This window comes from Apodemus sylvaticus, chromosome 6, assembly GCF_947179515.1.
Source record: "Apodemus sylvaticus chromosome 6, mApoSyl1.1, whole genome shotgun sequence".
Classification (NCBI taxonomy): Eukaryota; Metazoa; Chordata; class Mammalia; order Rodentia; family Muridae; genus Apodemus; species Apodemus sylvaticus.
In genome coordinates this window covers 10,743,388-10,767,550 of record NC_067477.1, presented here as the reverse complement: position 1 = coordinate 10,767,550, position 24,163 = coordinate 10,743,388, and the positions used below count along the sequence as shown (strand labels likewise).

General features: G+C 50.3%; 1 long non-coding RNA gene across 1 annotated transcript; it reads left to right on the top strand.

The window, feature by feature from the left end:
• The first annotated feature begins 8,905 nt into the window (after positions 1-8,905).
• Positions 8,906-11,563, top strand: LOC127686915 (uncharacterized). Its single transcript, XR_007978269.1, has 3 exons — positions 8,906-9,158; positions 10,490-10,699; positions 11,251-11,563. It is a non-coding gene; the product is annotated as an uncharacterized LOC127686915 (long non-coding RNA).
• The last annotated feature ends 12,600 nt before the right edge of the window (positions 11,564-24,163 follow it).

Here is a 24,163-nt window from a genome sequence, read left to right as displayed (position 1 = left end):
CCCCGCCCCACGCGTCGCTCCCCCACCCGCCTACGCCTCCTATGATTGGTCCTGCGGGGTAGGCGGGACGAGAGGGCGGGGCTTCTCCGCCGCGGCCAGGTGAGAGCGCGCTCGTGCGCGTCTGCGCTCTCGGTGGCGGGGGAGGGGCGCGCTGCGGACGCCGGCCCCGCCCCCTCTCCTGCATACCAACTAAGGGGGCGTTGGGGCGCCGAGGGACCTCCGAACCTTGTGTCTGTAAGACTTAAGCTCGGGGTCACCTCGGACGAATAGGAAGCAAAGGACAGAGGGGAAAGGGCGGCTGGGTCTGGCACAGAGTCGCGACCGGTGGAGACTCGAACCTCTTCGGTCCGAGAGGCCAGTGGCGAGCTGGTCACAGACCAACTCTAACCGTAACATACCCCCCAGGTGTCCAGCGATTTGTAAGGCTTCAGGCCGGAGCCTATCTGGCGGGCACAGGGTCTTCCCGATGTGTCTACATCAGCCGATTACATACCGCTCAGTGCCCTGGGCCCCAGAGACCTGGGACTCTCTGCCCCGCTTACACCGCGGGCTGAGCCATTGAAGCCTCCCTGGACAAGACACAGGCTCTCAGCCTCAGCCCTTCATATGATCCATCCCGAGACTAAAGGGTCCATCTTCACCTGTGTCAGCATCCTTGGAGATCCAGCTGGAACGTCCCACGGCAGGGTCCAATCTGTGTCTTCAGGGTCCGGGTCTGTCCTTAGAACGCTCTCTCCTGTGTCATTTTTCCCTCCAGCCTGGGAGGTTGAGTGACAGAGGCTAGAGCAGGGCCCAGAGCAGACCCTCAGCAGAGGCTGCCGGGTGGGCAGGCACCCTTTCTGAGTACTCCACATTGTGCCATTTGCCTGAACTCTGACAGATGAGACACAGCGGCTGATGAACTGCACCGGGCTTAAACTTCCATGAGATTCCAGAAACATGAAGACGGCTGGGTGACCCCAAACACAGAAAGGGAAGTACCCAACCCCTGGAGAGGGCAGCAGATGTTGATCAGGGGCAGTTTATAGCCAGTCTGGTTCTCTGCCTGGCGGGAAGCTGCTGCTAAGTGGGGACAGAGAGAGGGAGGAGGCCAGAGTTACACCAGCCCCCTATGGGCAGCCACACCTGTGCTTAAGAGGCCACAGGGGTTAGTGATTGAGAGCGTGGACTTTCCAGCTGAACAGACTTGCTTCCACACCACTGCTGACACACCCTCGCTGTGTGATCTTAGGCAAGCACATCTCTGTCGTAGGATGTGGTAGGATAATAGTACCTCTCTGGAGGAAGCTCAGGTGTGATGTATGAATTCTTCTAGCACTTTGTGGCATGTGCCAGCTGCTCTGCAGACTCTAGTTACGTTATCGTGAGCAAGCAGGTTTGGTGTAAAATGTCCCTAGGGTTTTAAGACTGAATGCATGTGGACCATGAATGGTCAGTGACACATCCTTTCTGGGAGCAAGATTTTGAGAAAAGATGTTTGGGGAATGAGTGATTTAGATCAGATGTCAAGAGACCTGGGCCCCAATTCCAGCTCTGCTCCATTTCCTGCAAGGTCTCAGGCAACTCATACTGTTTTTCTGGGCCTTGCATTTCCCATCTGAAGCAGAAGCAGGGTTAGATTTTGTAATCTCTGGGGCCTTCCAGTCCTGAAGTGCTAATATCCATGACTTGTAAAGAGATGGATGTTGACCCACTTATGTCCAACAAAAGACAAGCCTGGAAAAATGTCACCCACTCTTCTAAGAGGACCTTGACTATAAGATCTTACTGGGAAAAAAAAAGGAAAAGATGTTTTAGGGGGACTGGTGAGATGGCTTAGTGGCCGAGAGCACTGGCTGCTTTTCACAGAGTTGATCTCCAGAATACACGTGACTGTTCACAACTCTCTGTAATGCCGGTTCCAGGGAATTATACCCTCTCTTGTCCTCTTCAAATGTGCACACACATGCGGCACACAGACATATTCATAAAAGCAAATCTAAAGTTCTATTTATGTATATGGTCTGTGTGTATTGGTGCACACATGCATTTATTGTGTAAGGTCTGTCTGTATTGATGCACACATGCATTTATTGTATATATAAGGTCTGTATGTATTGATGCACACATGCATTTATTGTATATATAAGGTCTGTATGTATTGATGCACACATGCATTTATTTTATTCATAAGGTCTGTGTGTATGGGTGTACACATGCATTTGGACGCTTCAGGTGCCTGGACCTGAAGTGACAGGCAGCTCTGAACGGCCTAACATGAGAGCTGGGAACCTTTTCAGTCCTCTAGAAAAGCAGCAATTACTCTTAACCACTGAATCATCCATCTCTCAAGCCTCTTACTCTTACCTGCAGAACTCCTGGGCACAGAAGTGATGCCTTGTGTCTTCCAGGATCACTTCCAGGCAGTATTTACCAAGCTGGCTGGCCAGCAGGTTCTTTCCATCCCAAAGGCCACACCAGTGTTCAGGCCCCATCTTCTTGTACCTCAAAAAAGACATAACTGCCTCCCTGCCTCCCCCCCCCCCAGACTTTAGCCTCCACCAAGCCTCAATCATTTCACAGCTCCCGAACACAGACACAGATTCACCATAAACCCTTTAGCATCTCCCATAACGTACACCATGGTTCATCCAAGGCCCACCAGAATCACATTAATGGTAGAATGCAGGCATTGGGGTTTATAAGATGCTCATATTTAGAGATGCATCCCAGCACTCATGAGAAGTCTAGGCTAGAGTTGGCACCAGTGACAGGATGAGGCAGGGAGGAGCATCTGAGCTGGAACTGGTAAATCCTCAGTCGTCTTCAGTCAGGGTGATGAGTCTGTGGGTGTGTCGTACTGTCTCTTCTGTTCTGCACCTTTCTAGTATTATATACTAAAAATGGTTAAGTATCCTTCAAAGCAAATTAAAGCGCCCTTGAAGAAAATTAGCATATACTCATATTTACATAATGAAATTCAGGGAAGGTTCCACCAAATACAAGAAAGCCTGCAGGTGGGGATGGGAACTGGGCACACCAGGGATAGATATAAGTCAGACTTGGCACAATTAGGTGGCTTTCGGGTTTTTTTGTTTTGTTTTTTTTTTTAACAAGTCTTATTTTCAGAACAGTCTTAGAGTTGAGTTTTGTTTTGTTTTTTTTTGTTTTGTTTTGTTTTGTTGTTTTTTTTTTTTTGGTTTTTTGGATTTGTTTTTTTCGAGACAGGGTTTCTCTGTGTAGCCCTGGCTGGCTGTCCTGGAACTCACTCTGTAGACCAGGCTGGCCTCGAACTCAGAAATCCGCCTGTCTCTGCCTCCCAGAGTGCTGGGATTACAGGCATGCTCCACCACCGCCCGGCTAGAGTTGAGTATTTACACCACCTTTGCAGCCACTCTCACACAGAGCTTGTGTTCCAATCAGCATGTTGACGTGGAACATGTGGTACCTGTAAGCTCTCCCCTCAGCAGGAATCCAAGAACCCCAGAGTACCATTTCCTGGTGATCAATCACACAGCTGGCTGAGACTTGCGACTCTCCTGCTGTCCAGAGTCAGTGTATTGAACCCAACACTAATTGCCTACACAAAGATCAAAGTCCAAAATGTGAAATACGGTTTTGACCAACCTCACATCTTCCTTGCACAGCCATAAAGTGAAAGAGCCTTCAGTGAAACCACGTGTAGGGTGTGGCCCTCTGTAGCCCTTTCCTGCCCAGTTTCCTCTAATTATCATTATTCTGAGGGTGTGTTCGTATTTGTGTGTATGCAGGTGGTTTTATGTGCTTGGCTGTTTTTCCTCCATGTATGTCTGTCTGCACCACATGTGTGTCTGCCCATGGAGACCAGAGGAGGACACGAGATCCTCAGAGCCGGAGTTACAGATGGTTGTACGCCATCAGGTGGATGCTTGGATTTGAACCCAGGTCCTCTGGAAGACCTGGGTTCTTAACTGCTGAGTGGCCCCTCTAGTCTTCCATCGTATTTTTCGAGACAAGGGCTCTCACCGGATCGGAAGCTCATCGATTCCAGTAGCCTGGCTGACCTTCAAGGATCCGTCTGTCTCCATCTCCCCAACACTGTGACTGCAGGTGCCTGAGTCTGTACCGGTTTGGTTTGGTTTGGTTGGGTCTTGGTTTTGGTTTTTTGAGACAGGGTTTCTCCGTGTAGCCCTGGCTGTCCTGAAACTCAGGCTGTAGACTACGGTGGACTTGAACTCAGAGACCTGCCTGCCTCTGCCTCCCGAGTGCTAGGATTAAAGGCGTGCGCCACCACTGCCCGGTGTGTCGTTAGTGTTTTACATGGGGTCCTGGTTTGTTTCTGTGACCATCTGAAAACAGTTTATTTCTTGAGTCCACCATGAAGGGAAGTTAAGCCAGAAACTTAGGAGACCACGGAGGAGTGCTGTGTATCGACTTACTCTCCACTGCTTTCTCACCTGCCCAGGGTAGGGACCACCCACAGTGGTCTGGTCCCTCCCACATCAATTATTAATAAAAAAATGCCCACAGGCCAATCCCATGGTGGCTTTTTTCTCAACTGAGGTTTGCGTTTCCTAGATAACTCGGACAAGTTAACAAAAGACTAATCAGGGCTTGGTCTGTAGAAGGCTCCTCTCTGACAGGTAGGAGATGGTTTTCTCATCATCAGACTGAATCAGGGGTTTATTTCAAAGGAAAATCATAGAGGTGACCGCCACTCTCATCCCGGGATAGCGGGACATAGGCTGTCACCAAAATTTACCCTTGGTTGTATTCATTTTTAATCACTCGGTTGCTATGACATTTTGTTTGATTTTTTTTTTGAGTCAAACTATGTAGTAAGATAAAATCTTTTTAAAATTTAAGACATGTATAGGCTACTGTGGTTGCCATGGAAAAGTGCCACGTACTGAGTCGAGCGGCTTAGACAACAAACAGGCGGGAATGGCGGGAATGGCGGGAATGGCGGGAATGGCGGGAATGGCTTTAGAGGCTAGAGGTCCAAAGTCAAATTTAAAAGATGAACTCCAAGACAGGGTGGGTTCTCCGAGGCCTGCCTTGTGGTCTTGCTAATGGCTGACACTTGCTGCCTCTTCTAGAGTCTTCCGTGTGTTCCCATACATGTTACTTCCCTCTTTTTATAGGATGCCAGTCATAGCTGGACTGGGGCCCAGCCACAGAGCCTCATTTAGCCTTCATTTCCTCTGTCTTGCAGCCACAGACACATTCTGAGGTGTATTAAGGTGAGGACTTTCACATCTGACTTGGGGACTGGCACAATGGACTCCATAAGACCTTCCCAAGCACAACTTCAGTTTACCTCTTCCTGTTCCTAGGATCTCATGCCCCCCAGCAGCCCGCACATGGCTGCCCCAAGCCCTCCCCTTCCCTTTCCCAAGGAGACAGACCCCTGATTATCTGCCTCCCTGCGTGACATAGCTTGTAGCCATTCTCCACTCTTCACTTTTTAGACCGTCCTTCCAGCTTCCCCAGATACTGGGAGAGATCTTATGTTCCCAGACTGCTGACCTCAGAGTCACCCTATCATGACCTGCCCCATTAGACATACCAATGTCCTCTCTCCCAGGTGTCAGGAAGCCAATTCAGTCAACACGTGTCCTATGTGCTAGTGACCTAATTTCAAACAGGATAGATGAGGCCCCTGTCCTCACAGAGTTCATATTCCTGTCAGGGGAGGAGATGTTAAATGCTGGCAAACGTACTTTAAAGTTATAAAACCAGATAATGCGACAGAGATGGCTGCTTTGCCAGTAGAAAGTAACATTTGAGTCGGTACCTGAATTCTGAGGACACAGCCTTGTGAAGTTCCGTTGAGGAAGAGGGGGTTAGGGAAGGAAGGTGCTAGTGGGGTGTACTCAGGGCTGGGGAGCTCTGTGAAGAGACAGGGACAGAGCAGGTGAGCTTGGATTTAAGTGTGTGTTCTGTGCCCGCATGTGTCCCAAGGAGATTCCAAAGGTGTAGAGAGACCTGAATTACATTTTCCAATGCCCAGGGACAGTTAGGAAGGCGAGCTGGCCTGCCTCAGGAGTGGAGGAACGCTAGACTAGGGTGGAGAGAGTAGAAATGGGGTCTTGTTTAGGATGTGGTTTGAATGGCAGGACTTGGGGAGGGTGGAAGAAAGGCCAGGATGACCCTCAGCTTCTGCTCGGTGCTGGGGACTGGGGTGGGGTGGGATAGCAGATGTAGTAGAGGGAAGCTCAGTGATGACGTCAGCTTTGACACTTTCCAGGGTTTGGGTTCAGCCCCCCTTCCTTTGTCCAGCAGGATCCTGCACCCAAGCCTGCAGTCCTACACTCACCTTATCAGGAGCTAACCTGGGCAATGGCCCCACCATGGCCGCTTCACACGGGCTTCCTCCCCTTTCTCTCAGCATGCGCCTCTGACTTCCAGTTTAACCTCCCTGCGCCAGAAGTGGGCTCCTAAACAGGAGACCAAGTCCAGCACTGTAAATTGTAAAGCAGTCCTGAGGCATGGGGAGGAGCTGGGAGAACAAAGCTCTCCAAACCCTGGGGATCCGGTCTCCTCCACCACAGTGGCCAACAGTATGGCTATGTCATCGGCACCAAGCCACTCTGCTCCCAGTCAGTGTGCGGTAGGGGTGGCAGAGGGACAAAGGGAACAGGAACTTTCTGTCACCATGGCTTCCAGGTAATTTTCACAATGGCTGGCTGTGAACCAAACCTCTTCCACCTCTCTCATGGGCATTAGGAGTTTGTATGAAGGAAGTCAGGGAAGTTGGCATTTTTAAGTCTGGCCAAGAACTCACAGAAGGGAGCTCACAGGCCCCAGGAGTGAGTCGGCTGCTATTACTCTGCTAAATGGGCTTTGCTGGTTGGTTTTCATTTGTTTGTTTGTTTGTTGCTTTTTAACTTGACATAAGTTAGACATATCTGGGAAAAAGGAACCATGGCTGGTTCCTCTTGATTGAGAAAATGTCTGCATCAGATTTCCTATAGGCAAGTCTAGAGTGCATTTTCTTGGTTAATGATTGATGTAGGTGGGCCAGCCCACAATGGATGGTGTCATCCCTGGGGAGGTAGTCCTGATTTGTATAAGAAATAAAAAAATAAAAAATCCAATAAGAAGCCAGTCAGTAAGAACAAGCAGACAAGCACCGCCCCTCGCCCTCCACAGCCTCGTCAGTCCTCTTCCCGGGGCCCCTGCCCGGCTTCCTTCAGTGAAGGGCTATGATGTAACTGGAAGCCGAAATAAATCCTTTCCTTCCCATGTTGTTTTCGGTCATGGTGTTTTAGTACAACTACAGAAATCCTAATTAAGATGGCCAAAGTATTAAGCTGGCCTTTAAATTGTATCTGTAGATCATCAGAGAAGTGTCTTTGTGCAACAGAGAAATTAATGAAGAAACTCACCTCTGATCCAAGCTCAGAGAATACGTGTCAGCCACAAATGGGGCATGGGTATCACATGCACATACATGTACACACGCATGCACATATACACATGCATATGCACACACTCACACGAATGTACACACACACACACACAGGGCTCAGTGACCATCTTGGAAGAGCCAGAGGTTGGGAGCAGATAGAACCAGTGTCCACACAGAACCCCTGCCCTCATGAACCCGCAGCAGCAGTGGCTGCCTGCACAAGATCTGTAGAAGGTCAAACCAGTCAACATTCCGAGGTGCTGTTGACAGTTGATGGCTACTGCCAGAGACAGTTTTCTTTCGTATAGATCCTGGTAGGATCAGATGCTGCCGGATGACCACACCCATGAGGATGGGTGGTTGTGAATCGGATGTGGTGGATTACTAAGAAATAGGGAAGGGCTGGTGAGGTGGGGGTAGATCTGGGAGGAGCTAGGGAGGAGTGTGGAGTGGTTGGAATCAAAATATATTGAGTAAAATTCTTAATTAGTAAGAACGTATCTTAAAGGGAAAGAAGGGTTGGCATCGACAGATGACTATCTAGAACGTTCTATAAGGGTCTCACGTATCCAGTGTTGACTCCAGGTGCCTGCACAGAGGTGAATCTAACCAACAGAAGAGCAAATTGCTGTCTCCACCAGAAGACAAACAAACGAGATACTATGGAAAAGCCCCCAGTGCCACTGGAGCTGCGTGTCAGCAGGGTACTCCTGCCAGGAGATGGCACACAAGGCTCTGCGCTCTAGAGACGTCGATGCGCCTGCACGCAGGCCTTCTGACACTGTCCCTCTGGGATGAGGGATGAAGTCCAAATGCCAAAGCCCCTGGCAACCCTGAATGCAAATCCCTGTTAGGATTTGCAAGGCATGAGGCAGATGGAGTGGGGACCAGGTATTCTCCAGAGCCAGGAAGATCCCGCCCCTCGCCCACGGCTGCAGAGCAGAGATCTACTTGGAACAGGGCTCTAACCAGCAGCCCAGGGACTGGTTCAGTTCCACAACCGTGTGCTGCATGCCCCTGCTCCCTCTCCCCACACCCCGATGGATGCATAGGCCGGGCATTCCAGGTATCAACAGCACACAGGCGGTGGGCTGGAGGGTGTCTTCTAGAGTAAGCTAAGGAACTATTCTTATTTTCCCAGCTCTTAGCCTCTGTGCCCCTGACCCATACCCCTCCCCATGGGAGGAGGGGGCCAGAGCTAGGTCTGGATGATGCTTTTAGTTCATACCATCAGGGGCTATGCCCCACAGGTGTGCCAGCCTCCCCTGTGTCTCCTTTGCCACCTCTAATCCAGGCTTTTCCTAACATTTTTTTCCTACTCCTGCCCCGAGCCTATACCAGGAACCTCCAGTTTCCGCTGTTACTCATGGTGCTCTCTCTGCGGTCAGGGTCCCCGTGGGAAACAGATGGCTTCCTGAAAACTAGGGAAATTCCAGGAGTGTTATTTACCAATAGAAAGGGTGGGAGTGGGCATCAAGAGAGGGGAGGGGTCCCGGCCCTGTTTGCCAAGATCACTTTCACCTCTAGAGCTGAAGGGACAGAGAATGAAAGAGGGAGTCATTGAGAAAAGGCACAGATCATGAGAGGTGGAAATACTGTCCTTAGAGGGGAACTGAGCGAAGCCAAGGAACCCTCCTGTAACTGAGGATTCAGAAAATTCGTTGTCTACTAACTAGAAAGGAGGTGTTTGCCAGACTCATACTCCACCGGCACCTCGACATTTAACTTCTCAGAATGCAGAATTGTGAGACTAAATCTCTGCTGTGGTTAAGATGCCCAGTTTATGGTACGTGTTCTCTTGTTTGCATTTTATTTGAGACAGGGTCTCCCTTTATAGCCCTGTTGGACTGGAATTTGCTGTGTAAACCAGACTGAACTTGACTCTCCTCCTGCCTCTGCCCCCTAAGCACTGGGATTGCAAGGTGTGCTAACACATCTGACTGTCTTGTTTTGTTTTCAAGACAAGCTCTCATGTAATCCAGGCTAGCTTTGATCTTGTAATTTCCTAGCTCTGCCTTCCAAGTACTGGAGTATTAGAGATATGTGCCGCCACACCTGGCTTGGTATCTATTTTAGCAGCCTGAACTAGGATACGCCCCTGGCTCACCTACAAATCCACAGTCTCCCAGATGTGTAGAACACAGCAGGTGTCCTTGTTCCCAAAGCCACCTTTCCCCATCTTTAGCACTCAGAAGCACCAGGATGCTGGATGTCAGATTGTTTTCATCTAGAGATTCTGCATTTCCTACAGGCTCCTAGCTGACTGAGACCCACCCTAGGTATCTCTGACCCATCCACATGGCCACACCCAAGGGCTGAAGGAGGCCAGGGGCCCAGAAGTGCTCTTCACCAAAGCTGCCGGGAGTGTGGAGATAGCTAGCTCTGCTTTTGCTTCACAACACTGGGAACATAGCATCCTAATTCAAACGCATTGCTTATTGTCCTTTGCTGGCACCAGGGGGTTGGGTAGACTTGATCTCATTTACCTGTCACGGTGACTCTATGGAGTGTTTCTGTTTCGCAGAGAGGAGATGGCTATTTGAGAGGGACCACCAGAGCGACGGCCAGGCTCCAGACCTGGCTGCCAGTGCCTCCTGTCCTCTCCCAGTGCACACGTCACACTCTTTTACAAGCCTGCTTGGGATCTGTTTTGTAATAACATGTAGCAAGAGGTTATCAAGCTAGATGCCGCGGCAAGCGCCCATAATCTCAGCACTTAGGCTAATGCAAGATCACAGGGTTAGAGCCAACCTGGCCCATCTAGTGAGACCAGATCTCAAAAAACTAAGGGAAAAAAGTTTTGAGCTATTTGTATGTTTTTCTTGCTTCAGTTTGTCCATCTGTAAAGTACGGGAATGGTAGTATCTACCTGGGTTTTTTTTTTTTTTTTGTCAGAATTATGTAAAATAGTAGGCATGGCTATGTGGAGGGATCAAAGGCTTTTTGCCTCGTCCCTGCACCTCAGGGAGGTCCTGGATCGCCAGCCTCACAGCATAATCAGCAGCCCTGAGTACTCAGCCCAGCAGCTTGACCTGAGACACCCCCACTAGCTGACAGGCAGCGTCTGCTCTCCTCATCCTGCTCTCCTCATCGCCCACACTCACTTCCCCTGCACAGACAGCTCGGGAACAAGGCGATCTGTCCCTTTGCCAGTGCCAGAGATGGCAGCTGGCCCTGCTGATGTCAGAGGCGGTGAGGCCAACTGCGGCAGTTTGTACGGGTGGCCGCAGAGATGCTGAAGCAGCAAGCCAGCCTGGGGGCACAGCATTGTCCTCCCAGGGACACCAGAGGGAAGCTACACACACTCTACATAGCTCTGCACGCCAGGTGAGGATGGGGGAGGGATGCGGGTGGGGTGGGGTGGGGTGGGGTGGGGGTATAGCCAGTGTCCCCTGGGGACTTCGATGGAGGGCACGGGTCTACTGAGTTTAAATGGTGTGCCAGAGCCTCTCCTCTCTCTCTCTCTCTCTCTCTCCCTCTTTTCCTCCCCTTCTCTCCCTCCTAAAGACACACATATACACACACATATTCACAGCACTCTCTCACACACACTCACTCATTTACACACACACACTCACACTCACACACATACTCTCACACACTCACACACACTCACATACTCATACACTCACACTCATTCATATACTCATACACACACACTCACACATTCATACACATACAGCACTCACACACACTCAGACACCCCCCACTCTCACAAACATTCACATTCACACTGACACACACACTCATACACTTGCCTACATATTCACTCTCATACACACTCACACACACACACACACACACACACACACACACACACACGAGGTTACTACAGGGCATCACTTGCTTCACTTTCTTACTTTTCCCTTTCGCAACAGAGGCTCACTGTGTAGGTCTGGCCATCTCATGTATGGGCTCGGGGTCCGAAAGGAGCAAGAAGCCGAGGACAGCTCGAGTGCCATGTTCGTCTCTCTGCTTCCGGACTGCACACGCTCACCCAGCTCCGCACACGCTCACCCAGCTCCGCACATGCTCACCCGGCTCCGCACACGCTCACCCAGCTCCGCACACACTCATCTGGCTCTGCTTCCTGACCGCAGATACTGAAGGGCCCGACGGCTACCTCACGCTCCTGTGGTCACACCCTCCTCACTGTGAACAACTGGCCCCCGGGAGCTAAAATAAACCCTTCCTTCCAAAATATAACTAATACTGTGGTTAATTTGGAGATATATATGTACGTGTGTGTGTGTGTGTGTGTGTGTGTGTGTGTATGATTTTTAACAAGATAGATACTATACAAACTTCCTGTGAGAACCTACAGGCTCACACCCATGGAGTCAGGAGCCTCTTTTAATTCCTTTTAGTTTTTTTGTTTGTTTGTTTGTTTGTTTTATCTTCATATCTATACATCTTGTGTTTACTCTGTTCTTTCTTGGTTTTCCTATTTGAGATACATGCATCCAGACACAAGCCTATAGCTTCAGCTACACCAGTGACAAAGGGAGGAAGATCTCTAGTTCAAGGCCTACCCAGGTACCAGAGCAAATTTGGTGCCAGACCTTAACTAGCACGATCCTATTTAAAAGAAAAAAATGTAAGGGACTATAGAGGGCTGGAGAGATGCCTCCGCTGTCAGAAGTCTGAACTGCTCTTGCAGAGGATCTGAGTTCAGCTCTCGGCATTCACAGGTGGTTCACAGCTGTCTGTAACTCCAGCTCCAGGGGCACTGACACTTCTGTGGGCATCTGTGTGCATATGCACATAGTCACACAATACATATGCATACAATTAAAAATACATCTTTATTTATGTTACACATATGAGTTCAGACACACCAGAAGAGGGTACTAGCCCCCGTTACAGATGGTCATGAGCCACCATTTGGTTGCTGGGAATTGAACTCAGGACCTCTGGAAGAGAAGAAGGGAGGAAAGAAGGGAGGAAGGAAGGAAGAGGTTATAGGGAGCTAGAGAGACAGTTAAGCAGTCAAGAAATCTTACTGCTTTCGCAGAGGATCCGGGATCTGTTCTCAGCACTCACGTGCCAGCTCACGACTGACTGTAACTTCAGTTTCAGAGGTTCCAGCACCCTCTTCTGGCCTCCACTGACACTGCACACACATGGTGCACAGGTACACATGAAGGCGACACACTCCTACACATAAGATAAAAACATGTAAAGGTCTGTGGATGTGACTAGGTGACAGACTATGGGTTCTGTAAGAAGTATGGGATGTAGGGGGGTGTGATTGGCTAGTTGCTGGCTACAGCTGGTGAGAACTGAGCCCTTTCACTTGCCCTCTTCCGCAGACACATCTACACCTTTATGTTTGGTTAAGGTGATGCTCAGATCCAGTGCTATGCCCCAGAAACACTAGTCACTGCTGGTCCAAATTACAGGCAGTCTCTTTTGATATAACGTGTGTTTTGTTCATGCAAATCAGCTATTCAATCGATACATGGGTGATTGGTAAACAAGGTACACAATCAGTGTTTTGGTTTTTTTAACATTTATTTTATATATTTAAGTACACTGTAGCTGTCTTCAGACACACCTGAAGAGGGCAACTAATCCCATTACAGATGGTTGTGAGCCACCATGGTTGCTGGGATTTGAACTCAGGACCTCTGGAAGGGCAGTCCGCTCTTTTAACTGCTGAGCCGTCTCTCCAGCCCCACAATCAGTGTTTCTATTTGGCATGTTTCAAAGCCAGCGGCAGTGAACACGCCGAAAACTAAAAGGGGGCCTTCCTGGCTGAGGTGCCTCATGCCTTTAATCTTAGCACTTGAGAGGCTAAAGCAGGTGGATTGCCAAAAGGTCAAGGTTCGCCGGGCTATAGGCTACCAACAAAACCAAACAATATCACAGTGAAAGTAAGAGGGCCCTCTTACTTCGCAGTAAATGAAGGCCCTCCCCCAAAAGGCAAGATGAAATCTCCCTCAGGAAAACCCTTCATTTCTTTAAAAAAAAAATTCACTTATTCATTTGTGTGTGGGTTGGTGTGTGGGCTGGGACGGCACATGTACCAGGGTACACTTGTGGAGGTCGGAGAACATCTTGTGGGTCTGTTTTCTCCTCCTTCTTACCGCATGGGTCCTGTGGATCAAACTCAGGCTGTTTGGCGGTAAGCGCCTTTACCCGCTGAGCTAGCTGTTTCTGATTGACACGAAGGCCGCCTCTTGCTGGGCTTGCTTCTGTTGGTGTTGTTTGTTTATGTGCTTATTTTGTTTCAAGGCAGGTCCTGTCCTGGCCCCTGGAGCTCACCACGAAATCCAGACTGGTCCTGACTTCCCAGTCCTCCTGCCTCAGCCTGCTGAATGCTGTGGTTACAGAAGAGAACTGCCATGCCCCAGCAGTCTTGAAACTGGTTTGTTTTAGAGGTAAATGTCCACAAGGATCTCCCTGAAAGCGGTTTCCCCTAAGGCTAAAGTGGCTATTCAAAGGCAGTAGTTGCAGTAATTGGTGCTGATGCCCAGGTGCTGAGCTAGTGTTTCTATTGGTATCATTGTTGGTTTTATTAGGAGTCTGGTTACAACCTTCCAAGACCAAACACACACACACACAAAACACACAAAAAACCCCCCACAAACCTAATAAAGGACTTGTACCCAGAGCATATAAAGAAGACTTGTAACTCAATAATAAGACAAACAACCCAATAAAAAAATGAGCAAAAGAAATCTTGACCGTGTGCTAACAGAGATAGCAGCCAATGACAAATGAATGGAGAGCATCCTCATCTGTCATCCTCGAGGCTGCAGTTCAGGCAAGAGTGATTAAGGTGTGGATACCACAGGCCACTGAGGACGCTGAGCCCCTGGAGCTCTTAGACGGGGACAGGAACACAAACTGCCTCATCCCTGTCATGAGTAGTCAGGTCTTTTCTCATATTAAGTCATGTGTTTGTGTATTCAGTCTACTGTTACTCACTTACTGTCTTAGTCAGGGTTTCCATCCCTGCACAAACATCATGACCAAGAAGCGAGTTGTGGAGGAAAAGGTTTATCCAGCTTAGACCTTCCACATAGATATTCATCACCAAAGGAAGTCAGGACTGGAACTCAAGCAGGTCAGGAAGCAGGAGCTGATGCAGAGGCCATGGAGAGATGTTCCTTACTGGCTTGCTTCCCCTGGTTCGCTCAGCTTGCTCTCTTATAGAACCCAGGACTACCAGCCCAGGGATGGCACCACCCACAAGGGGTCCTCCCCACTTGATCACTAATTGAAAAAATGCATTACAGCTGGATCTCATGGAGGCATTTCCCCAACTGAAGCTCCTTTCTCTGTGATAACTCCAGCCTGTGTCAAGTTGACACATAAAACCAGACAGTACACTTACCCTTGAGCAGTAAACCACTCACAGCCAGACCCAAAGGCTCACAGCATCTTGGGCCATAATAATCCCAAATTGGAAATAACCTGATAGCCATTCGACTGGTGACTATGAGCTGGGTGTGGTGGTTCCTGCCTGTCATCCCGGCTCTTGAGAGGCAGAGGTAGGAAGGTTGCCACCAACTTCAGGAGAAACAAGGCTATATAGGGAGGCTCTATATGACAAAGAAGAAGGTCGGGACGAAGCTCACTGGGCTAAGCACTTGTCCTAAAGCAGGAGGTCTTGAGTGTGACTCTCCAGAACCCATACCAACAGGATTTGGTAGGGATGTGTAATCCCAGCATTTGTAGGGCAACGTGACAGGGAGGTAGAAGAGTCTCCAGAAGTTCTCTGGCTGGAGCTATAGCCCAGTGACAGGGTGCTTGCCCTACATCTGACCCCGCCTACAGGAGGGAGCAGTTAGATGCTAGCTCTGGACACACAGTACTATAATCTCAACTTCCTGGAAACTGAGTCAGGATCTCACCTTCAAGACCGTCCTGAAGTACAGGGCAGGATCAAGGTCAGCATAGGCAACCACACTGGCTGGTTTTGGAGTTGTCACAGAGAAGGAGCCGTCCCTAAGGAAATGCCTCCATGAGATCCAGCTGTGGGGCATTTACCTGCTGGAGGGGTTCCAGGAGCAGGAGCCTCCTCCTGTCCAGGACAGCAGGGCCCTCGTCCTTTTCTCAGTCCAGCTTCTGCCTTTCAAAGGCAGCTCAGTAGCTTTTTTTTCTCCCATGCCTGTCTGTCTGTCTGTCTGTCTGTCACCTGTGTGTCTGGTGCCCCAGGAAGTCAGAAGAGGGTATTGGGTTCCCTGGGGCTGAAGTTATAGACAGTTGTGGACTGTGATGTGGGTCCTGGGAATCAAACCCAGGTCCTCTAGGAAGAGCAGTCAGTGCTTTGACCACTGAGCCATCTCTCCAGCCCCAGTTTGTTTGCTTTAACTGGGGGCCCAGTTTCCTTCCTTACTCACTTGGGAAACCCTGCTTCCTAAAGGAAGACACGGTGAGTTTTATCCCCGCTGTTGAGGGTGACCAGAACCAGAGAGGTTAAGCAACTTGTTTGAGGGCACAGCGCTGAAGTGTTCTCAAACCCAGGCCAATGACCACAGAACCTTGGGTTCTAACAGCTCACATTTTCATGGCTTAGTGTGTGTCCTGATTTGTGATTGTGATAGGAGTGCCCACCCTAGCAAGGCTTCTGCAGGAACGCCATGTTAGTGTTTTCTGTAATTAGGCCTCTGGGGTGGCTCTGAGCTACCTGCCAAGTGCTTTGGGGGCTCTTGACAGGACCTTGGAACCTGTTCCTCCTTCCTGGAACCTTCTAGAAACAATACTGCCTCTCTCATCTCAGAGGAAGCAACCTGGAAGAAGTGGGTACCTCAGAAAGAATGGGGGCTGCTTCACAGCCTGCATGCTGAGCGCGCATGGGGCTGCAGAGGGCCTCACAGGGAACTCTGGGAATATGATGGGATTGGGCTTCTTCCCTGAGTCACATGACATCCAGTCTCCAAAGCCCAGGATGCATTGCAGTGCCCAAGGAGGCCAATGCACTGAAGTGACTTGAAGGAAGCCAGGAGGCCGGCTTTGGAAGGACACTGCAAAGCATTCCTGTTGGAAGCTAGGCACCCCTTCCCCACCTTGTGACTTTCTTGAAGGCTGTGTGAGCTTGTCAGGTAGTTCTGGCATGTTCTCAGATGTCTGCCTAAGTCTTCGTCATCTGCCCTGTGAGCTCCCTGCAGTCTCTGGGTGGGCACACTCAATCACATGGACACAGAGGCCTGGAGATGCCCCGCAGCTGCCATCTGAGGCCACACAGCAGCACCAGGGTTCCTTCATCCAGGCTTGTGGCTCTGCTGTCAAACAGGCTGGCTTAGGGCTAATGCTGCAGCTCGTGCCAGGCAGGGGGAGGAGGAGGAAGAGGGGGAGGAGGGGGAGGAGTCACTCGAGCTGGGCTGGAAGCTCTGGCCCCGGGCCTGCTGCCAGGGAGGAGCAGTCTGTTTGGTGGCTGTCAGAGTGAGAGCTGCTCCCGGAGGACCTCCGTCTCTGCTGGCCAGCAGTGAGGAGAGGCTCATGGTGGTCCTGGCTCTTTTGTATGCGGACTCCATCTTTGTCCCCCTGACCCTCTTAGACATTACTGATGGCCTTGGCTGTAGCTAGGTCACTGTGCAGCCCCAGAAAGGTTAGTTCCACAGGCAAAGGAAGTGGTACTTGGATCTCTTTTCCCAGTGGTTTCCTACCTTCCTCATGCTGGGACCCTTTATTTAATACAGTTCCTCATGTTGTAGTGACCCTGCCACCACCACCACCACCATAAAGTTATTTTTGTTGCTACGTTGTAATTGTAGTTTTGCTGCTGTTATGAATAGTAATATAAACACCTTTGTTTTCTGATGGACTTAGGCAACTACTATGAAAGGATTATTTGACCCAAAGGGGTCGCAACCCATAGGTTAAGAACCACTGCTCCAACTCCCCTGTCAGGTCTGCCTCAGAGCCCCTCAGGAGTGCAGGTGTGGGAGGGGTCTGTTCTGTTCCTTGTTTACCATGCTCCTGGCTTCTGGTCCCTACTCTGGTATCAGAGCTGGTCCTGCCTAAGCCAAGTTGTCTCCCCCCCACCCCGAACTCCCCCATCATACCCTTGATAGCCCCATCCCCAGCCTCTGCTCCTGCTGTTGATGGCTTGCTCCATGTTCTCTTTACTATCAACTTGGCCTTCAAGGTCCACCGCAGGCACTCTCCTCCTCAGGCATCTGTTCCTGGGCCGCCGACGTCTGTCTATACTGCCTACTCCAAACTGTGCTGGCCAGAGGGAAGGGGTTAGGCCAGGGCAACCTGTTTAGGGTGGAAAGGCAAGTCACTAAGGGACTTCACTCTCAGCAAAGACTGCTATCTCACGGTTCCAGGTGGGGCAGCTGACTGCCAAAGGCTGCAGGGAGGGATTTTCCCCACCTTGCCCACCTGGCCCCTCAGGGCCTACACTCCTACAACACCAGCAGTGACTTACACAACTCCAAGCCTCAGTCACTTTGTTTGTAGATGGAAGACTGGAGACCAGTGCCAGGCAGCAGGCCACAGCACGTCAGGCCTCTGCACTTCACACATTTTGGTAGCTGCTACATGACAACCTGATTCATTCAGTCATGCAGACAGGGCCCCGGGGAGATTGTAGCAACCCCAGCTCTGTACTATCATACCCTTCAAGCGTGTGTGTGTGTGTGTGTGTATTTGTGTGTGCATGTGTGCATGCGTGTGTCTATGTGTGTGTTGTGTGTATGTGTGTATTTGAGTGTGTGTATGTATGTGTATATGTATGTGTGTATGTGTCTCTGTGTGTTGTGTGTGATGTGTGTCCGTGTGTATGTGTGTATATGAGCATGCATATGTGTGCCTGTGTGTGCGTGTGTGTGTATATGACTGTGCATATGTGTGCTGTGTGTGTGCATGTGTGTGTATATGACTGTGCATATGTGTGCTGTGTGTCTCTTTGTGTGTGTGTTTACAGGTACATGTGACTGGTTCTGTACTGGAGGCAGCCGGAGGAGAACACTGGTGTCCTGCTCTGACAGTTTCTACCTTATTCCTTTGAGGCAAGGTTTCCCCCTGGCCTGGAGTAGGCCGGAAGTTCCTTCGATCCTCTTGTCTCTGCTCCCTTCCTCCAAGGCTGCTACAGGCATGTGCAGCCATAGTGTCATTTCTTCTTCACGTGGATGCTGACCTCTGAACTCAAGCCCTCATATTTGAGCAGTGCCTTATGTTTGTCTTACTGTAATTAAATACTTTGGCCAAAAGCAGCTTGAGGAAGAAGAGGCTTGTTTCAGCTTAAAACTGTCAGGCACCAGTGCATCGCTGAGGGAAGCCAAGAAGACATCCAGGAACTGAAGCAGAAGCCACGGATCCCTTCCCAGGGCTTACTCTGCCTGCCTTCTTGAAACACGCAGGACTGCCAACCCAGAGGGCAGTGCCACAGTAAGGCACATCAATCACCAATCAAAGACAGCACCCACAGGCCAATCTGGTGGGAACATTTTCTCAACTGAAGTTCCTTAATCTTTTTTTAAAAGATATATTTATTTATTTTATGTATGTGAGTACACTGTACTGTCTTCAGACACACCAGAAGAGGGCATCAGATCCCATTACAGATGGTTGTGAGCCACCATGTGGTTGCTGGGAATTGAACTCAGGACCTTAGGAAGAGCAGTTGGTGCTCTTAACCACTGAGCCATCTCACCATCCCTGAAGTCCTTATTCTTAAATGACCCTATACACCAGGCAGTGGTGGCGCGCACCTTTAATCCCAGCATTCAGGAGGCAGGGGCAGGCAGATTTCTGAGTTTGAAGCCTGCCCGGTCTACAGAGTAGATTACAGGACAGCCTGGGCTACACAGAGAAGCCCTGTCTGGGGAGGAGGTGGGAGTGGCCGGCACGAGCCATAAGCACTCCAACCCACTGAGCCATCTCTGCCACCCCATGGACCTATTTTGATGTCCTTACTGACCTCCAATCCCCTCTGTCACAGTGTGGCTTCCTGCACATGTCTGTCCTTCCCCTTTATCTGCACCTCTCTGGGGCCCTTCAAGGTCTTGATACTCCACACTGTCCAGGAGTGGGAGTGAGGAAAGACCTCAGAGACCTGCCATTTCCCTCTCGGCCTATAGCTAGGGAAGCCAAGACGCAGGGAGGCCAGGAGGCTGGGCCAATGGTGTGGGGAGGGAAGCATCAGTAGGCAGAAAGCCAGGGGAGGTGCTTTAAACCAGGTCTTTGGTTTAATCACAAATGAGATCTGGATCTCTGGAAGACTCCTGGAAGGTACTGCTGCAGGTGAAATTCTAGGGCAGCATGCGAGGCATCCGGAGGGCACAGCTGTGTGCCCTACAGTTGGCTCCACATGGAATTCAGCTGTCTAGGTGACTGAAGCAGCCTGGGTACGAGGCCACAGAGGAGATGTCTCCACAGATGGTTTCTGGGAAGTCCAGTGACATTGCTTCGGCTGAGCATCTCCAGAAAGTGTAAGTGTGTGTGTGTGTGTGTGTCAGTGTGCCCATCCTTGAGCATCACGGTGTGTGCCCTACGTGTATGCCAGGCCCTGCAGCTTTCTTGTGATCCTGACTTTATGCGGTATCCTCTTATTTCTTGCCAAGCACAGGACCGTATTCCTGTGCACAGGTGTCAATGGTGTCATTCACTGGGTTTTCTGTCTGGGTCCCACTCTTCCGGAACGTCCACACAGCGTCCTGCCCAAACCCAAAGTGGATCAGGCCATGCTGAAACCCTCTGGCTCCTGATTGCCTGCAGGATACGGTCTGACCTTCTTTCTGTTCCTTCCTGGCTCTTTGTCTCTGCTTCTAATCCTTGAACATCAAGAGAAGGCATTACAGCAGAAGGCTGAGCTTTTCTAGATGTAGGACTTCCAAGGCTCTCTCTGCCTCCCTCCTTCCCTGCCCCCGTCTCCCTCCTCCCTTTCTCCCTCACCTCCTCCCTCCTTCTCTTCCTCCCTCCTTCCCTCACTGCCTCCTTCACTGCAAGCTGACCTGCCTTCCTGCATGCCTCCTCTGGCCTCAGAAGATCACTTGAATCTTGCCTGGTCAGACAGACAAGTATGTGGGACACCAAGTTGGGCCTCTAACCTCTTTGAATGGAATCTCTGGCCTGTCCCGGATCAACACTCCAGGGTCACTGAAGCTACAGGTTGGGCCTTAGCCTGCTGCACACTTAGCTCTAACCTGTCCCCAGGGACCTGACCATATGTGAGTCGGCAAGGATTGGTCAGTTGGGTTCTTGCTCCACACAGAACCCTGTCACATGCTCTATACCCGCCATTTTGAACTCTGTCCATAAAATCCTGTGCTGCCCTTCCCCCCAGGGCCACATCACCTTCTGTGTTCCAGTCCTTGGTCACCCTGTGCCAAGTAGTCCGCTCTTGTTCTCACACATGGCTAGACTTCCTAGCTTACCCACCTCAAGCTTGTGACTGGCTCTGATTATCTGCTATGCGGGCAGGCCCTCCTTCCTGATTAGGCCACCCCTGTTCACCCCTGGTCTGAGGAATCAGCCGTGAATGAAGCAGAGTCTCCAGGTATGTGCAGGGCAGTAGCTGGAGCCACTGTGATGGCCATAGCTGTTCCTATATTATGTTTGCAGATGTCCACCAGTCTTTCTTCCTGCTTTAGAAGCCAGATGCAGGGTTTTGAGTCTCCTCCTGGCAAAAAGGCCTCATTGACAGGGAAAGCCAGGTGGTAAAGCAGAGCCAGGGTGCAGGGCGTGTGTGGAAGGAGCCCTCAAAGGTTCCTCAGATACCTCTTCCTAAATACCAAGGAAGTGGAAGTGGGAGGAGTTAAGTGGTAGGAGGCACTCCAGGCCAAAGGTCTGGCTCCCTGGATCCCTAGGGTCTGTATTGGTGCACAGCTTTTCTGGACTAGGACCTGGAACTTGGCCTTCATGTGTGTGGCTAGTGTGAGCCAGGCTCCCCCTCCTGAGTGTAGTAGCCCCTCCTGTCCGCCACACTCCTTCCTGTGGCCTTCAGCTCTGTCCTGCTGGTCACCCTGCTACCCTGTTCCTCCTCTCTCATAGCTACCCCTTCACCTCTGATCCGTGTGCTGGACTGGAAGTCAGTGAACAACAAGGAAAGTGTGGGCTTTTCTTGGGGCACCTGACACCTTTTCCAGGACCCGAGTGGAGTAGGGTCACCAAATAACCCAGCAGAGCCTCCTGGCTTTTCTCTCCCATCCAACTGCTGGCTATCTGTCCCTACCCTTTTTGCAGCCCATCACTCAATCTCCCCTCAACAACTCATCTCCTCTCCCTTAGGAAGGGATTCAGTTTACCATCACCTCCACAGTGGCACCTCATCCCTCTAGGACAGAGTCAGCTAAGAGGGAGCAGCTGGACAGTTGGACATGGAAGTCCCTCGGGCTTCAGGTTTTTAATGGAAGATGGCCTAGTACGGTGGGTAGTGCCCTGTAGTGCAACTCTGGGGTCATCAGATAAGCCTCTGATTAGAGTAGCCAGGTAACATTTTTACAGTAGCCACTAACAAGACAGCCCAGCTCAGCCAGAAGGTCTCCTACAGGACCCAGGGGTACTCTTTGACAGTGACGGTCATTCCCTGCTAGGGACCTGCGGATGGGCAGAGCCTGTGGGAGGGAAGCCAGGACCACAGCCCAGGCCTGTCTGTTCTTTCCCACAGACTACACCTGGGGAGTCCAGACTTTCCTTAGGGAGATAGGAAGCTTCCAGAAGCACAGCCCATGTTGGAAACTCTCCACCAGCTTCCCAGTTCTCAATGGGAAGACAGGACTGCTGGGACTCCAAGCACTTGTCCAGGGAGCATCCAGGACATGCAAATTAGGGTACTCCAGAAAGAAAGCCTGGCGGACAGCTGCAAACATAATACATGGGAAGGTGAGCCCTTCTCTCAATGAACACTCTGATTCAGCAGAAATTTAGCTAATGTATGCCGCCCTTTGACCTCTAATATTTATTTATAGGTGGGGAAGGATCAACAAAAACAAAGTATGTATGAAAATGCTATAAGGAGCTCCAAGGGCTGGTGAAGTGGCCGCTGTGGGATAAAGATGCCTGCAACCAAGCCCAACTCCCGGAGTCCAATCCCCAGTGAACTGCGTGAAGGAAGAACTGACTTTCAGAAATTGGCCTTTAGCCAGGTTCAGTGACGCATGCCTTTAATCCTAGCACTCAGGAGGCAGAGGTAGGAAGGTCTCTGTGAGTTCAAGGCCAACCTGGTCTAGTTAGTTTGTTCCAGGCCAGCCAGGGGTACATAGGGGGTAGAAGGGAGAATTTTATCAAAGACAGAAACAAATGAACCCACCGTAGTTTATAATACCATTTATATCAATATCCAGAAGAGATAAATAAATTCACAGAGACAGAGAGTAGGTTAGCAGGTGCTGAGGACAGTGTGGAGAGGGCATGCCTGAGTGCTAACAGGTGAGGCGGGCACTTCTTTTGCATCATGAAAATGGTGGCATTAGGTAGTAGTGACAGATCGTGCGACCTTGTGATATAATAAAAATGGCCCAGGTTTACACTTTGGGTACAGTTTTGAGGCTGCGCATACAGCTTAGTGGTAGAGTGTGTGCTTAGCATACTTGAAGTCCTGGCTTTGTCCCCACAATCAGAATAAGGAACTGGTAAATACATCATGGTGGTGCACACTTCTAACCCCAGGTCTTGGGTGGCAGAGGTTCCAGTTTAAGGTCATCCTCAGCTACACAGCAAGCTCAGGGACAGCCTGGACTGTGTAAGACCATTCTCTAAAAACAAATACATAGCTGGGCAATGGTGGCGCACGCCTGTAATCCCAGCACTCTGGGAGGCAGAGGCAGGTGGATTTCTGAGTTTGAGGCCAGCCTGGTCTACAGAGTGAGTTCCAGGACAGCCAGGGCTATACAGAGAAACCCTGTCTCTGGAAAAAAAAAAAACCCAAAATCCAAAAAACCCCAAATACATAGAATGAATGAATGAATGATACCTAAGAAAGGAACGTGCCTATGGAGTGAAACCTATATGTTGGTTGAACTATAAGTTGGCTGAGATATATGTTGTTTCAGCTTCCACCTCTCCGTGGCCCAATACTGACCATGAACCCTGTCCACCATCAAGCTACAATCAGACACCAAGACATGGCAGGAGGCTAAGGCTGGAGAAGGATCTTGCAAAGGAGCAGATCTCTCCGATCATGATCGTAATACAAAGTAATGACGGTTCACTGAGACTGAGCTGAGCGGAGACTGCCTCGTGATGAAGAGGCAGCATCTGCCCACTAAGGGTTGGGCATGCATCACCACAGTAGGCCTCCGGATGACCTTGAGGTCAATGGTAGTGTCCCCATGTTATAGATGAGGAAACTGAGGCTAAGTGACATCCTATGACAAAGTCTTTGACATGGTGGCTCATGCCTATAACCCCTGAACTCAGGTGACATAGATAAGAAGATTGTCATGAGTTCCAAAGTTGACCGGCTCTCTGGTGAGGCCCAGGCCAGCCTGGCTATAGAGTGAGAACCTGTCTCAAACAAAACAACGGGGGCTGGAGGGACGGCTTCATGGTTAAGAGCACTTACTGCTCCCCTAGAGGACCCAGGCTCTGTTCCCCAGCACCCACAGGTGGCTCACAACCATTATAACTCCATTTCTAGGGGATCTGTGCCTCTTCTGAACTCTGAGGGCTCCTGAACACATGTGCTGCACAGGCGTACACTTAAAACAATTTTTTTTTCTTTTTTAAAAAAGCAAAACTCCAGAGCTGGGAGTAGTTCCTTTGGTAGCATGCTTGCCTAGAATCCACACAAGCCCTGTGCTTGGTCCCCAGTACAGCAGCTCATACCAGGGAAAGCATTACTTTAATCTCTGCACTGGAGAGATAAGGCACTAGGGTCAGAAGTTCAAGGCT